Source organism: Macaca thibetana, chromosome 1, assembly GCF_024542745.1.
Source record: "Macaca thibetana thibetana isolate TM-01 chromosome 1, ASM2454274v1, whole genome shotgun sequence".
NCBI classification, from domain to species: domain Eukaryota; kingdom Metazoa; phylum Chordata; class Mammalia; order Primates; family Cercopithecidae; genus Macaca; species Macaca thibetana.
In genome coordinates, this window is record NC_065578.1 from 121424431 (window position 1) to 121441825 (window position 17395).

At 45.4% G+C, this 17395-nt stretch overlaps 1 long non-coding RNA gene and 1 other non-coding gene across 3 annotated transcripts; both read left to right on the forward strand.

Annotated features, from left to right (window-relative positions):
- Positions 1-495: 495 nt before the first annotated feature.
- LOC126932869 (uncharacterized) lies at positions 496-10531 on the forward strand. Of its 2 annotated transcripts, none has more exons than XR_007718354.1 (3): positions 496-925; positions 2241-2671; positions 7902-10531. It is a non-coding gene; the product is annotated as an uncharacterized LOC126932869 (long non-coding RNA). The 2 variants fall into 2 exon arrangements; XR_007718355.1 differs by having other exon boundaries at positions 2244-2671.
- Positions 10532-15526: 4995 nt separating this feature from the next.
- On the forward strand, positions 15527-15598 carry TRNAQ-CUG (transfer RNA glutamine (anticodon CUG)). Its single transcript has one exon. It is a non-coding gene; the product is annotated as a tRNA-Gln (tRNA).
- The last annotated feature ends 1797 nt before the right edge of the window (positions 15599-17395 follow it).

Consider the following 17395-nt stretch of genomic DNA (forward strand, 5'->3'; position numbering starts at 1 on the left):
TTAAATGCAAACGATCTACAGACTGTTCTCCCTCCTAGACAAGGGTGCATTAGCACATTAATAACTACCTCTGTGTTATTCCTTCCTTGGTGATGTTTGTTTTGTTTTTCTATAAAACTCAGATCTCACTGGAGACAAATCTCTTACGTCCAGCCAAACCTCAGACCTAAGAAGGTGGGGAAGAGGACATGTGTGTCTCCTGATTAGGCTGGAGTTTGTCCCGTCCCGCGGGATCGTCAATGTAGACCCTAGAAGAGGGAGTGGGAACTCGGGGGGACAAGAGACACGAGAAATGGAGACAAGACAGTATCGTGATCAAGTCTCGTTTATTGGTGGCAGCGTAATGCCTTATATAGACCAGCAGGGGCGGAGGTTGGGCCAGGGCGATGATGGTGGCCCTGCGGTGGGAGTGGCCAGGTAGGTTTCCCTTTCTTGGGTCGGAGGTCATGTTGCGCCTGCGCCATCGGTTGGTAATTTTCCCCGGCGCGGAATGGCGCCTACGCTGTAAGTTGATCATCTTCCCCAGCGCGGGAAGATGGGTGATGAAGAACCCCGAAGAGCGCCATTTTGTACTGGCCTATGAGATATCAGTACAGGGAAGAAAGTAAATCTAGGGAGGAGGCATAGAGTAGAAACTTATAGAGCTCAGGCATCAGTTGTCAATTATTATCGCTATGGCCGGGCCATGCGGCTCTGAACAGGAGTTGATTGTACATCAACAGAAACAGGTTAAAACAACAAAGCGAGGCGTCCGGGGACCACCAGCCTTTCTGTTAACAGAGGAAGGCGCTAACTGATTGCGCCACAGAGACCACTACTACTGATTCTACTGGGCGCTACATGTAGGGCACACCCACCAAACTCTCCCCATCCCTTCTGTCCTGAGGGCCTGCCCTCCGGAGGGAAAACCCAAGAGATTAGAGCGGTGAGTCGCACTGATCACGTTGCACACCCGCGGGTTGGGAGATTCTGGAGCCAGAAGGACAGCCTAATGGCCTTCGCCGGCCCTGCCCCTCCCCTGCTTCAGAAGCTCCCGGAAACGCCCCGTCTGCGACCCGGGCCCCAGCCGCCTGGGGGCCCAAGGGAAGCTGAACGCCCGGTGGGCTCCCAGGATGCCTCTTCCCGTTCTTTGCGCCGCTTTCACCCAGTGAGGGAGCTTGTGCCCACCCTGCCCAGTCGCTTTCGGGGCCGCTGCCGAGCTTTCGCTGCCGTCTTCGGATCCTGTGTCCGCAGGGGGGTGATGAGAGTCGCTCTTGCTCCCCTCGCGGGGAGCAGGGTCTGCCACGCACCAGGGTCGTCGCCTTTAGATTTTAGTCCTTTGAAGAGTCCTGAGAATGTAAATCATGAACTAGTTTTCTATGGGGAAGTTTTGTTTTGTTTTGCGACAGGGTCTCACTTGGTCGCCCAGGCTGGAGTGCAGTGGTGCAAACAAGGCTCACTGCAGCCTCGACCTCCCGGGGCCAAGTGATCTTCTTACCTCAGTCCCTAAGTAGCTGAGAAGACAGGCGCGCGCCACCACGCCCGGCTAATTTTTGTATTTTTTGTAGAGACAGGATTTCGACATGTTGCGGAGGTTCATCACGAAGGGGAAGTAAGCTCCTTTTTTTTTTTTTTTTTTTTGAGACGGAGTCTCACTCTGTCGCCCAGGCTGGAGTGCAGTGTCGGGATCTCGGCTCACTGCAAGCTCTGCCTCCTGGGTTCACGCCACTCTTCTGCCTCAGCCTCCCGAGTAGCTGGGACTACAGGCGCCCGCCATCTCGCCCGGCTACTTTTTTTTTTTTTTTAGTAGAGACGGGGTTTCACCGCGTTAGCTAGGATGGTCTCGATCTGCTGACCTCGTGATCCGCCCGTCTCGGCCTCCCAAAGTGCTGGGATTACAGGTTTGAGCCACCGTGCCCGGCTGTAAGCTCTTTTTAAAAAGCATTTATTCCGATTGATTTCTCGGCATCCTCTGGGGCGCGCAAGGGGCGAGGCCTCCAGTGGCCTCTCTTCCCGCTCTGAGGCAGGGAGCTGCCGGGGCTCAGCTGCGCTGTTTTCGTGTGCCTGTCTGGGGCAGGAGACCGGAGCCGGCCAAGGGTTGAATCCAACAGGGAATTGCCAGGAGGAGGGCAAAGAAGTCGATAGAGGCGTGGACCTGGGAGGCTAAACTTCGCAGTAGCTTTGTGCAGCGGTAAGGACTGCACACGGGAGACGTGAGAAGTGTGTTTTTTTTGTTGTTGTTGTTGTTTTGTTTTTTGTAGCAGAATGGGGAAGAAAGGGAGGAAAAACGGAGAGACAGCAAGAAAGAACGAAATCTACGCGGACCCTTAGGTCTCCAAAACGAAAGCAGCCCTGCATTAAGTTTGAAGAAAGAGCCCGGCGCGCTTCAGCTCCTGCGGCTCGCGGTTATCATACTGTGTTTAGTACTCTACGCTGTGGCCGCAGGAGGCTTGGCTTGGAATCCAAGTCATGGCAACGTCCATTCTTGAGTGCAGCGCTCTTCTTTCCCTTTCGCCTCCAACCTGAGCCTAGGCTGCGCCGTTGACCTGCGGCTAGAGAGGTCACAACTTTCCTGTGGCTTAGAACTCTCGGTAGAGTCGAGAACAGAGGGAACTCCTACCCTGCACGCCTAGGGGTCCGGTTATCTTGAAAGGCTTTTGCTTCCTCTCTGAGCAAGTACAACACCCAAAAGGTGAGGTGCCCCCTGTTAGTCAGCCTTATTGGAATCTTTTACTGTTGGCCTGATGTGGCCCTACCCGTTTTTCTGGCTCAGATATTTCAAAAATCCGTGGGGCCTTTTCAGGCCAAATCAGAAATGGACAAGAGAAGACGAGAGTTCGCACTCCAACTGGGTATTTTAAATAAAACCGAAAGAGTACAATAAAATCTAAAGTTAATGACATTCTCCAACCCCAATTTTAAATTTTGTTTGTATTTATTTATTTATTTTTGCTATCAGTAAATGACTGAAGTATAATCCACAGAGACCAAAGTGCACCAATCTTAAGTGTGCAGCCCAGTGCATTTTGACAAAAGAAACCATCACCTAGATCAAGTTACAGGACAGTTTCAACAGACCAAAAAGTCGTGCGAGCCCCTTTTCAGTCAATCCTCACCCCATCCCCACTTAGGCAATCGCCATTTGATTTCTATCTCTGTGGTATACTTTTGCTTCTTGTAGAAATCACATAAAGGACTATACTGATTGTGCCTGCGTTTTTCTTTTTTTTTTTAAATGCAACAATGGTTATGAGATGCTTCCATTTTATGGCATGTATCTCAGCTCTTTGGTGTTATTAATGAGTGCTATTCCAACATGTGAATATACTAGAGTTGATGGACAATTGGGATATTTCTAGTTTTGGCTATTGTGAATAAGGTGTTTGCAAATATTCTACTATGGGCCTTTTTATGGGTCTGTGCCTTCATTTCTGTTGAGTATAAACCTAGTAATAGAGTGGCTGGGTCATGAGTGGCTGGGTCAACTGTATTAGAAACTATTAGACAGTATTTTAGAATGGTGGCACTATTGTATTCTCTTTTATCTTTTTATTTTATTTTATTTTATTTTTGAGACAGTCTCACTTTGTCACCCAGGCTGGAGTGCAATTGCACGATCTCTGCTCACTACAACTTCTGCCTCCCAGGTTCAAGCAATTCTCCTACTTCAACCTCAACCTCCCAAGTAACTGGGATTACAGGTGCCCATCACAACACCTGGCTAATTTTTGTATTTTTAGTAGAGACGGGGTTGCGCCACATTGGCCAAGCTGGTCTTAAACTCCTGACCTCAAGTGATCCACCCAGCTCAGCCTCCCAAAGTGCTGGAATTACAGGCGTGAGCCACCACTCCCCGCTGTACTGTTATATTCTCTTGCCAGCAACAAGAATTACACTTGCTCTGCATTTTTATAAGCCAGTGGTTTTCCCTGTCTCTTAAATGTTACTCATTCTGATGGGTGTGTAGTGGTGTATCATGGCATTTTAAATTTGTGTTTCCTGAATGAGTAATGAAGCCAAGAATCCTTTCTTATGTCATTTGGCCATTAAGAAATTCTCTTTGGTAAACAAACACCATTCAAGTGTTTTGCCTATTTTAAATTGGCTTGACTCTTTTATCCTCCCCACATTATACACAAACTTTTCTATTAGAATAGAAAAGTTGAGGAGATAGTATACAAAATGGAGTAAAGAGGATGGAATGGGTTTTTGGAAACCAATTCACACTTTAAAGTTGTTTTAATATCCCCCATCCCCAAAGAACAATGTATGTTTTCCAAAGACATTCCCTTATTGAAATATGCAGAGAAAGTGTGGGATAAAAGAGCATATACTAAACTCAGAACGAGTTTCTGGAAGTGGACAGGGAAATGGGAGTGGGATAAACAGAGAAAAGAAGGAAAGACAGTAAGGGCCTTGCTCAGAGCAGCCACCATAATGTGCCCTGAGCTAAGGTACATGATTACCTTTTCCCTGTGCACCTGAGATCTAAGAAAATATATTAACTAATCAGGGACATGGAATTTCAAAAACACTACAGGAAAACAAAACATTTACCCAGACAGACCAGTCTAGTTAAGAAAGGCAGGAAGATATTTTATAAACAAAGCAAAAACACAGAAATCATACAATGAGGTGGTGAGAATGAGACTAACCATGCCCGTCATCTCCAACATAACACTAATTACTGCTAATTATTGCCTGGTGGTGGCGCCAGGAAGAAGTTGTTAGTAAGGCTGCTATTATGGCTAATTCCATGATTAGGAAAGCACACCTGAGCTGAAGTGCCTGCCATATGGGAAAGAGTGCAGGTCAAACAGATATTAAATGAAAATTGGGGAAAATGGTAGCAAACAAAAGCAGTGCTTTTAAATCCAGGAAGGATTGAAATTGTACAATTTCATGGAAATCCTATTGTCTTTATCAGGAGAATGACTACACAAGGTTTATTAACTGGGGGGAAATGCTTTAAATTCATTAAAACTATAATGGATTTAAGTCTCTCAGATTGGATAGAAAAGGAAATGCCAGCTCTGATGGTTTAATGGGCGGAAAAGGGTTAAATATTCAAAGCAGGCCTTTTCGGGAATTCGAAAGAGGTATAGGAGGAGAGAAGCTCAATTTTCACCGTGGTCTCCTGGAGTATCCCAGGCATAGTTCCAAGAGTTCAGCTTTCCAAACCGGGGTCCCCGTGTTCTTATGGCCTTTTTTGCAGGAAGTAATGATGTTCGTGTCAAGGTTGGGAGGAAAGGGTTTGGGAGGCACCAAGCAATGGGGAGGCAAAGAGAAGACATCAAGGAGCAAGGCAAGAACTTTCCACAGGCTCACACTGGATATAGGACCAGAGACAAGAAATTGAGTGAATTTCTGATGTTTTCCTACAGAGGTTTGTTATCCAGTTGCACAGAGCCTACTCAGAATAAGGCTTTTTCAAGTCAGCTCTTTTAATGTGAAGCCATAACTTTGTGGTGTTGCCTGATGCAAATCTCCACTGCAAGCCTTTGCTCTGGGTGTCTCTTTTGGTAGCCTCATCAAAGAGAACATGGCAAAAATCTTGACTCCTTTCCCCAAGTCTGTGTCTCAACTGTGTCCAAGGCTGCAGAGCTTGGGGTCAGGAGGCATTGGCGGTTCAGTGGTAGAATTCTCACCTCCCACACGGGAGACCTGGATTCCATTTCCGGCAAATGCAGTGTCCTGTCTTTGTGCCCTGTGGTTTTTACAGTTACTTACTGTAATTGTCCCTCAGGGAGGTCACAGCCTCTCTAATAAAGAAAAAAAAAAAAAAAAAGAAGCTACTGTATAGTCCTTGGGTTCTTTCCCTAGCGGAATTTATCTTTCCTTTTTAAAATTTTTGTTTGTCTGTTTGAGACAGAGTCTCAGTCTGCCACCCAGATTGGAGTGCAGTTGCACGATCCTGGGTCACTGCAACTTCCACCTTCCCGGTTCAAGCAATTCTCATGCCTCAGCCTCCTAAGTAGCTGGAATTACAGGCATGTGCCACCATTTCCTGCTAATTTTCCTATTTTCAGTAGAGACGGGGTTTCACCATGTTGGATTGGCTGATCTTGAACTCCTGACCTCACATAATCCACCAACCTCGGTCTCCCAAACTCCTGGGATTACAGGGTGAGCCCGGCCCCAGAGTGGAATTTATCTAAGCAGGGACTTTGCAGAGACAGTTTTGAAGCAGCCAGTGGGTCTGGTTGGTCTCTATGTTTCTACATATTTGGCGCTAAAACCGGAGCAACTTTTATCATCTCTGCTGTCAGATCCCTGCAATACAAAGAGTCACCTGATCACTGATTCTTTGCCTGGACCTTGGGTAGACCATTGGACCACATCTTGCGATGGAGTGTGGCTCAAGAAATGACATTCCTGAAAGAAGAGAAGCTGTGGGGTTGGGCAAACACACTCAGTGGTGGGGGACTGGGGCCCAGGGAAAGGGGAGGCATGTGGAGAGGACCCCCTCCTGTCGAGGAAGGCCCAGTCTTTGGTGGTCTTGGCAAAATGAAGGATGGGCCCCAGGTGGAGAGCAGCACATCCACAGAACTCATTTCTATCACCCCTGTTTGTTTTACACTCCACCAGGCAAATCTTCTGTCTAGCAAATCTTCTATCTAGGGATAGAGTCTAGCTCTGTCGCTGGGGTGTAGTGTAGTGTGCGATCTCGGCTCATTGTAACCTCTGCCTCCAGGGTTCAAACGATTCTCCTGTCTCAGCCTTCTGAGTAGCTGGGATTACAGGCATGCGCTGCCACGCCCAGCTAATTTTTGTATTTTTAATAGAGACGGGGTTTCACCATGTTGGCCAGGATGGTCTCGATCTGTTGATGCAGAAATGGAGACAGGGCAAATGGAAAACTCTTTCAAGCAAAATTTTGGGACCCTGGACTGATCTCTGTTTTTCCTCCTACAACCTGCCACACCTGCTATTTTCTCACCTCTGTGGATGGAAACTGCATCCTTCCATATGCTCAGTCCAAAAATCTTTGAGTTTTCTTCGACTGCTGATCTTTCCTTCACACCCTATAGCTGTTTAGTCAAGAATTCACATTATGCTGAGCAATCAGGTGTGGTCCTTAATCCACATCATCCTTTCCCCCCAGTTAATAAACCTTGTGTAGTCATTCTCCTGATAAAGACAATAGGATTTCCATGAAATTGTACAATTTCAATCCTTCCTGGATTTAAAAGCACTGCTTTTGTTTGCTACCATTTTCCCCAATTTTCATTTAATATCTGTTTGACCTGCACTCTTTCCCATATGGCAGGCACTTCAGCTCAGGTGTGCTTTCCTAATCATGGAATTAGCCATAATAGCAGCCTTACTAACAACTTCTTCCTGGCGCCACCACCAGGCAAATGTCATAGGATTTAATAGGTAAAGAATCATAGGATCGCCCTATTGCTTGGTGTTATAAAATGAATAGTTTTCCCCTGAATTCATATGTTGAAAGCTTAACCCCCAACTTGACTGTATTTAGAGATAGAGTCTTTAAGGAGGTAATTAAGGTTAATGAGGCCATACAAGTGGGGCCCTAATCTGGTAGGAATGGTGTCCATATAAGAAGAGGAAGGGGCCGGGCGCGGTGGCTCAAGCCTGTAATCCCAGCACTTTGGGAGGCCGAGACGGGCGGATCACAACGTCAGGAGATCGAGACCATCCTGGCTAACACGGTGAAACCCTGTCTCTACTAAAAAATACAAAAAACTAGCCGGGCGAAGTGGCGGGCGCCTGTAGTCCCAGCTACTGGGGAGGCTGAGGCAGGAGAATGGCGTGAACCCGGGAGGCGGAGCTTGCAGTGAGCTGAGATCCGGCCACTGCACTCCAGACTGGGCGACAGAGTAAGACTCCGTCTAAAAAAAAAAAAAAAAAAAAAAAGAAGAGGAAGGGCATCAAAGAATCTCTCTCTTTCTCCACAGAGGCACGGAGGAAAAGCTATGGGAGCACAAAGCAAGAAAGTGGCCTTCTGCAAGCCAGGAAGAGAGGCCTCCTCAGGAACCAACTCTTCGTGCACGTCGATCTCTGACTTTTGGCCTCCAGAACTTTGAGGAAAAAAAAAGTCTGTTGTTAAACCACCCAACCTTTCATATCTTTCTATGGCAGCCTGAGCTGACTAACACCCTTGGTAGGTGGGGGACATTCACCTTATTGGGCTACACAATGTGAAATTAAAGTAACTTCAGCAATAGGTACCATCTAATTTCATTGTATAGACACTGTGTCTTTTGCACTAATATTGCCTTTTTTAGTTGTATGTGTATTGATGCCTGGGCCTAGCATTACAAGACCAGTCGAAATGGGAAGAAAGAAAAGAAGGTGGGAAAGATATCAAGTTCCATAATTGCATCCTCTACCCACATCCAGTTCTCAGAATCTTTTCCACTGGAGGCCGCACCTGTGTACCCCCTCAAATTCAATCTGAGCACACAATCATTTAGACAACCAAGGCAACTTTTCCAATTTTCAGCATCACATGCTTGGGGAAACAAGTATTTCAATCACTAATTTAAATATTCATTGAGATAACTGTTCTGAGGTTGATGAAAAATGTGGTGTATCCATGTACTGTTGCCTTCTCCTGGGTCAAGAGTGTTGTCTTTACTCTGTTGGCTCACATTTGACCAGAAATTGTAGTCCCAGCAAATCTTAGTAGCTGCTCAGGAAGCCTGTTTTAAGATAGACCCAAAGTTAAGATTACCCAAACTCAATCTTGTTCTAAGACTAGTATACTGATTGAGGAGAAAGAGCCTCATGATAAAAATTCAACTAGAGCTGTGGGTGACAGTTGTGTGTCTCCTACTAGTCTGGGCCCAGGTTTCTCTTGAGCACCTAATGAATAGGCTCATTTGTAGGGATCGTCAAGATGTTTACTATGTCTACCTCAGAGCCTCAAAAGAGGTGATCAGCTAACAGAATTTGTGTAGTATCCTGAAGGGAAATTAATCCAGAAATAGAGAAGAATATAAAGATTTTTTAAATCAGACATGTGATTCAACAGTAGTTTAAGATGTAGAAATCTGTAAGAGACAGTTATTCCCACTCTAATGACAAGAAAATGCTGTATGGTCTGCGAAATCATGTGTTTTGATCTCACCAAAGAGCGAAGTTGCAAAGCAACTGAAGTCGAAAGCATGAGACACCCCCTATAGAAGGACAAACACATGAAGCGGTTCATCATCTTTGACAGATAATGGAAGGAAAAGATGGCAGCCATAAATGTTGGTTGGAGATAATCTCTGAAGTTTTCATCGTTTCTTAAAGGCCAAGTGTGAACTATTGTGACAGCTTAGAATCTCTGAGAGTCCCAGATACGTAGCATGTTTTTTGCCCATTTGCTGGGTCTTTCCTCTCACATCCTAAGTGCTGACAAGACACGCGTGGCAGGGAAAGCAAATTTCTTGAGTTTGCCACAGTGATGTAGGCATATAGGTCATTATCAGCCACCACCAGAGTACAGGTACAATACCTGGTTGCTTCTCTCACATGAAACAAAAGGCATCTACCACTGATGCTGGAACAAGGAACCACTCCAACCCTTGGCCCCAGGTATAGGCCAGCTGCTGCGGTAGAGTTAGACACAAAAGCTGTCTATACTGGACAAGGGGAGGAGATGTGCTCTTGCCCAAGACTTCCCATCATTGAAAGGTAGAGTTCCAATACCCCAAGGGGATGTCACAGGAACACTAGGACTCAGGCATCCATGGCCTGAGGTTTGGTACACATTCAATGCAATCAGTAATATGAGTTGGCTTCAATCAATCAACTGAGTTGGTTGCAGACCCTTTCCTTTAATGAGGAAAACCTGTGATGTGGGTACAAAGTTTCCACGTCCAGAAAGATTGGCCTTGTCCTTAAGGATATTATATTGATTGGGATTTCTCTCAGCCTCCTTAAGTTGTGTTTACCATTATTAAAATTAAGTGACATTCACTTGGATTAAGTGGTAATAAAAACAAGATGTGAGAATTTCTAGTGATTTTTGATCCCAAGCCTGGTATCACTGTTGGGCCTTCATGTGTGTACTTGAAAACAAAACATGTACAATTGTTGCACTGGTTTGAAGATTTTAATGGTGAAAGCAACCTAATCAGTAATCAGTAGCATATCCAGACACCAATCTTGGAAATATGTGATTATGCTCTTTTAAAATAGCTGAAAAGAAGGCTGGGTGTGGTGGCTCATTCCTATAATTTTAGCACTTTGGGAGGTCAAGTCGGGCAGATCACTGAAGGCCAGAAGTTCAAGGCCAGAAGCCTGGCCAACACGGCAAAACCCCATCTTTACTAAAAACACAAAAATCAGCTGGGCATGGTGGTGCCCACCTGTAATTTCAGTTGCTCGGGAGGCTGAGGCAGGAGAATCCGTTGAACCCAGGACTCGAAGCTTGAGGTTGCAGTGAGCTGAGATCCTGCCAGTGTACCCCAACCTGGGTAACAGAGGGAGATTCTGTCTCAAAATAAATAAATAAAATAGTGGGAAAAAAAATGACTGTGTGTTTATTCTCACTTTGTTCTTGTTTTGTTGTATAGTATTTAAATAAAAGGAGATTATCCTCATACTGAATTTCCAAAACTGGTATTTGCATTTAGCATTTTGTTAAATGATGGAGAGAAAATTTAATTGTCTTACTTTGAAAAGTTTGGCATAGGTTCTGTCACCTTTTTGATGCTTTCTATCACAGTTCTGTCATTAGAATGCTGGCAACTAGTTACATGCAAGGAGTATCCTAACCACTTTAATACAGTGGTTTGAAGTGCTGCAGGCAGTAACCACTGGACACCAAATCACAGTGTTTTTATTGGTGACATGAGAGGGAAATAGAACTTTCTGCAGTACAAATGTCCTATTAACTAATCCTTGTGCTGTTAGCTTACAGGGCTTTGACTCCTGGGTCTGAAAAAGGCAACTTCTCCTGCTAAATCCTTTTTTTTTTTTTTTTTTTTTTTTTTTTTGAGACGGAGTCTTGCTGTGTCACCCAGGCTGGAGTGCAATGGCCAGATCTCGGCTCACTGCAAGCTCCGCCTCCCGGGTTCACGCCATTCTCTTGCCTCAGCCTCCCGAGTAGCTGGGACTACAGGCACCCACCACCTCGCCCGGCTAGTTTTTTTTTGTATTTTTTATTAGAGACAGGGTTTCACCGTGTTAGCCAGGATGGTCTCGATCTCCTGACCTCGTGATCCGCCCGTCTCGGCCTCCCAAAGTGCTGGGATTACAGGCTTGAGCCACCGTGCCCGGCCTGCTAAATCTTGAATATTGACACCAATCAATGCCTCATCTTCAGACCCTGGGGAAGGTGACAATTAAAATGAACTGCTTTCATGAGAAACGGAACCAGAAATTGAAACCATTCAATCCCTCTAGGCCCAACAATCCCACATGTCCCCTTTTCCACCTCATGAACCCTCTTCCTCTAGACAGAAGAGGTGGGCACATGAGAATTGTAAGGCCGGAGTTTGAGGGATAAGTTTAATTCAGAGACTTTCTTTCTTTTCCTTCTTTTTTTTTTTTTTTTTTTTTTTTTTTTTTTGTATTTTTGGTAGACACAATGTTTCACCATATTGCCCAGGCTAGTCTCAAACTCCTAAGTTGAAGTGATCTGCCCACCCTGGCCTCTCAAATTCAGATTTTCTGTAAATTAGACATTACACTCAGGAGCACACTGATGCAAGGCCAGCATCTGGGCCCATGTATTGAAATAGCAGGGTTTTCTAGAGCATTTATCTACTCTTAAGTTGAAAAGTATGAAAGGTTATGAAAGGTTTTTGGAACTCTTACCTCATGGTCAAACTGATTAAAGTTAAATTTTTGTATAAGGTTTTATTAAAATTAGCTTTAACATGTTAATACACCACACAAAGGTAAAATTTGGTTTTCTCTTTTGATCAAAATGTTTGTGTAGTATTAATAATAGATAAAATATTTTTGTTTACTTTCAAAGTAAACTGCAGGGCAAAAGAAGGAAGGGGAGAGACAGATACACATGGCCTCATGTTGTCTTCATTAGCACTTACTGTTCAGAAAACTCAGCCTCCTTTCTAGCAAAGGGTGAACATTTTTGTTTTATCATTTTGTCGAAATGATTGACTATTCTAAGGTGACCTGTGATCCTATTTTGTGGTATCAAGTGTCTCAAAACTTTGATATCTGGCAAACTTTCTAAGAGTGAAGTTTCTAAATTCAGCCCTTTGGACCTCAAATTAACTTTTTGGATATTTTAGGTTCTTGAAGCTCAAGAGAGATATATTAAGCTTCTTAGGCCTATTTGTTATGCTAGAATTATGCACAATTATGCATAATTTGAATTATGTCAAATCTGAGGTGGTCTTTCACTTCCTTTGGGTTCTGTTGACACAGATGTGTTGTTAATGTGTGTTCCAGGATTGTATGAGATTCCTAGAGTTCAGATATGCTGTCAGTAATTATTATGATTATTATGTTAAATTGTTGTATGCCACAGAAACAACAGAATTCACTTGTCAACTGTGTCTGTAACTATGGCTGTCTTAAGGCTTTTGTCATCCACAATTGTTATTTTGCTTTGATTCTTCTCAAAAAGTGACTTAAAATCAGTTACAGTCCAGGCCTTGCTTCTTTGGGGGAAGTCCATAAAAAGGACTCTCGGATGGAGGTTTCTGGTAACTTTGGAGATTGTGCCATTGAACTAAAGAGAAAATTTCCAGGGCACTAATAGACAGGCTGATGTGTTCATAGAGATTGCTAGCCGAATAGGACACAGAGCAGGAGTTGATTGCATGGATTGAACTAATAGAGGACTGAAATAAGTTTTTATGGCCTTTGTTTCAAACATTGTTGATTCTTCAGAGTCTGGAGAACTTGTTTCCTTTTGAGCTATTTATAGCCTGCAACAATTGAGTAGAATAGTCTTCTAAACAGAATTTGAGGCATATTTTTCTCTCTCTGCCGAATTTCTCCAGAATTTGTAAATTGAATATTCTTAACTTGTGACAATGTGTTTGTTTGCAGAAGTTCAATAAGATTCTGTTTTCTTTTATAATGGGACACAGGTGGAGGAATTGATAATTTTCCCAGGGCTTTGCCTGAAATGGCATTGTGAAATGTTCCAGCAAAGCCCATTTAGGAAAGCCTATATGAACAATGATTCTTGCTGCACTTTGTGTGGGTAATCAGGCCAAGTATAGGGGACTGAAGCTTCTTTGGCAGGTACGTTGGTCCTACTGTGTTTTGTCTTTAGTGGAAATGGGGGACTGGAGAGAGGAAGATTGTATTTCAGGAGAAACTACAGTATTGGATAAACGTTTGATTCCTGGGTGGCCATGCATTCACCCATGGTGTGGAGCTGCCCAGGATGCCCTTTCTCCACATGACGCAGCCAGAAAGATCGACGACCAAATTCCCCATGATTGAGGAACTGACAAATAGAAAGTGGGGACTGAAATCGACCCAATAGTCCCACAGACAGTGTTTTTGGACAGACATAGAAATTGACCCTTCTGGTCTTAAAGCTTGAAATTTACATTTGTTTTATCTGAGTTCCTTCCTCAGGAAAGGACCCTCAGGGCTCTCAAAAAGCATCATAGACCTGAAACTCAGCAGATCACAGCCTCCAGACAATGAGATGTCAGTCCCCTCACTCATCATGAATGCTTCCTCACCCCTCCCTAGTTCCTCTTTTCCCACCCACAATTATGTTTATTCCCTGCTACATAGACCCCTCACTTTAGTTGACCAGGGAGATTGATTCGAGACTGATGTCCCATCTCCTCAGCTGCAGCACCCAATTAAAGCCTTTTTCCTCAGCAATACTCGATGTCTCAATGATTGGCTTTCTGTGAACTGAGAAGCAGGGCCTCGGCTGAACTCCTGGGCTTTCAGTAACAATACATGTGCGCTTTTAAAGACTGCAATTAATGGGTCATGATATATTGAGAAATTGGAATGGCATCAACTTGGCCAATTTTGAGAAAACACACTGTGCTTAAATATCAGGGCCCTGTCTCCTGACCTCGACAGTATATGGCTGATTTTGAGTCATCGTAGGAGAGTATGGCCTGGTTTGAGTGTTTTATAGAGATGTACAACATGGCTGATTGCTTTTATTTTAAATCCAACAAATCTCCATTTCTGGCGAGAAAATTTTGTTAAAACCAACCAACCAAGCAAACATAGAAGTATATGAAGAAAAAAATAAAGGATTCTGTGCTTCCCAATCTCACTGGATTGCTGTCTTCTATTATATACTACAGGGAGGAAGGGGGCAATGTGCCCAGGAAGTACCATGTCCTGTTTTGACAATCATCTGGCCTCCTTGGGCAAACAGAAAAGAAGGAAAAGCATAAAGAAAATAACAGAAATTTTACAGCTATTTCATCTCTGGGCTGGGCACGGTGGCTCACACCTGTAATCCCAGCACTTCAGGAGGCCAAGGCTGGCGAATCACTTGAGGTCAAGAGGTCGAGAGCAGCCTGGCCAACATGGCGAAACCTCATCTCTACTAAAAATACAAAATTTAGCCTGGCATGGTGGCCATTGCTTATAATCCCAGATACTGGGGATTACAATCAGCTGAACCCAACAAGACGGAGTTTGCAGTGAGTGGAGATCGCCCACTGCCACTGCGCATTCCAGCCTGAGCAACAGGAGACTCTGTCTCAACAGAAAAAGAAAGAAAGAAAGAAAGAAAGAAAGAAAGAAAGAAAGAAAGGAAGGAAGGAAGGAAGGAAGGAAGGAAGGAAGGAAGGAAGGAAGGAAGGAAGGAAGGAAGGAAGGAAGGAAGGAGAAAAGAAAGAAAGGAAAAGAAAAAAGAAAAGAAAAGAAAGAGAAATTTCATCTCGGCACAGGAAACTGCGACCGAGGCTTTAAGGAAAGAGAGAGAGAGAGAGAGAGAGAGAGAAAGGGAGAAAGGGAGAAAGGGAGAAAGAGAGAAAGAGGAAAGAGAAAGAGAGAGAGGAAGGGCCGGGCGCGGTGGCTCAAGCCTGTAATCCCAGCACTTTGGGAGGCCGAGACGGGCGGATCACGAGGTCAGGAGATCGAGACCATCCTGGCTAACACAGTGAAACCCCGTCTCTACTAAAAAATACAAAAAACTAGCCGGGCGAGGTGGTGGGCGCCTGTAGTCCCAGCTACTCGGGAGGCTGAGGCAGGAGAATGGCGTAAACCCGGGAGGCGGAGCTTGCAGTGAGCTGAGATCTGGCCACTGCACTCCAGCCTGGGCGACAGAGTAAGACTCCGTCTAAAAAAAAAAAAAAAAAAAAAAGAGAGAGGAAGGGAGGGAAGGAAGGAAGGAATTTCACCTTGGCACAGGTAACTCTATGACCGAGGCTTCACGGGCTCTTCTCTGGCCCTAAACCCAAGTGGATTTTGCCTCATTTTCCGAGATGCAAATGAAATGATAGAAGTCGATCAAAGGAGAGGGCAGAGAGGAAGCAAGAGGGGTGGCTCTTCTTGCAGGCCCACCTTCCTCAAGTGTTGCTTGTGGGATCAAAAGAAATGTCTTGACATGGGTAGGTGGGAACTATTGCTACTTATTAGGAATTCAGACTACTGCAGCAAGTTTGCATTGCGTGGTTCCATGGTGTAATGGTGAGCACTCTGGACTCTGAATCCAGTGATCCGAGTTCGAGTCTCGGTGGAACCTTACTGTTTAATTAGGATGGTAGTACCGTCTTTTACTCCCTAAATGGGGTAGTGCCGTCTTTTACTCCCTAAATGGAATGGGGATTCTGCTGACGTTCAGAAGCTCTGCGCTGCAGGCCTCCGTGTCCCTTCTGCTACCTCTGTCTGAGCCTCGCGATGTCGCCCGTGCTCTTCGTTCCCTCTTCCTCTCCCTCTTCGGTGTTCCGGGTCCCAGAAACCGGGTTCTCGCAGTGGCCCCGACCACAGCGAAACTGCCGAATCATCCAGTCGGGATGACCGAGCCTGCAGGGTCCCCTTCCTGGGCCAGCCTCCTGGCAAACAGCAATCGGAGGCTCGGATCCCCACGCCAGGGACCCAGCGACCCAGCAAGTCCTCACCCCCTCTCAGGGCGACCTGGGCCTCGGGGTGAGAGGTCTCCTCCACCAAAAAGGCTGCCGCCCCTCAATCCTAGACCCCGAGATTCCTTTCGCCCGGGAAATCTCGTAATGGCACCCATTGTCATTTTGGAAAGTAAACAGTGGCGTGAGAAATGTTGATGGGGTTAGCTCAGTCATTGGCGATTGTGTCTCAGTTTAGGGTCTATGGTTCGAAACCTAACTTGGGAGTAGCACTGTTTTATTCAGATGGCCCATCTGATTCTGAATGTTAATTTATTCTGTTCTTCATATTTAGATTTTTATGCCGAATTTCTAGCTCCTACGTTTCCATTGCGGGCCCTAGAAGTCGCTGTTTCTCTAAGCTTTGGAACCTGACTCCAGGAGATCTATTCTTTCGTCCCAGGATCTCAGCCGGAAAGAGAAATCCGCGCGGCGGCCTCTTCCAGCGCGCGGGCTGGGAGCGCGGGTTCTGATCCTCGGTCGCCCCGGCCGAGCTCCCTCAGGGCCACGGGAAAGAGGAACCTCAGCAGCTCTGAGGGGCGAGTCTCTGACGGTGGGGCTCCCCCTCGTCCTGCCAGGACCCTGCCCCAAAGTCTTGCCTTAGGACGCTACCACAGTTAAAAAACGTTTTCTCCTGCTCTTCAGAGCACTTGGGATAAGTCTCCTGATGGGTCTTGGGAATGAACTAAGATGTCGCTCCAGGCACTCAGGACCATCCCTCTGATTTTTATATTTTGGGGCTGAGGGCATTTATGAAGGACTGAAAAACACCACAGTCTTTGAGGGTCTCCGTTTGGAGTATGAGGGGGTGGGAGAGGACGCCTTCTTGGTCCTTGGAGTGGACTGGCAGGCAAGGAAACACACAAACTCCGTTTCCCCTTGCAGGCTGGACTGTAGGGCCTGGGATGGAAAATGGGACAAAGGCTGAGAGTATTTATGTAGAGTTTGGCTGCATGCATTAAAAATTGTTATCCCTAGAGATAAGTGTAGGAAGGGACCAGGGCACTGCTGTTCACCTCCAGCTTTGCAGCATATGTAAATTTGACAACAGTGTATAGTGCATAAAAATTCATTCCTGTTTACAAATTATTGATCACAACCAGTTACAGGTTTCTTTGTCCCTTCTCCACTTCCACTGCTTCACTTGACTAGCCTTACAGGGAAAAAAATTATTTGTAAATATGATATGGTTTCAGTTGATCCTCAGCCCACCAGCTAAAAGTAGTTGGAACAACAGGTGTGCACCACGTGCTGGGCTCATTTTTGTATTTTCAGTAGAGACAGGGTTTTGCCATATTGACCAGGAAGCTCTTGAATGCCTGGACTCAAGTGATCCGCCTGCCTGGGCCTTCCTGCTCTTCCCTGCTGGGATTACAGCTGTCAGCCGCCCCACTTGGCCATCATATTTTGAATTTAAATAT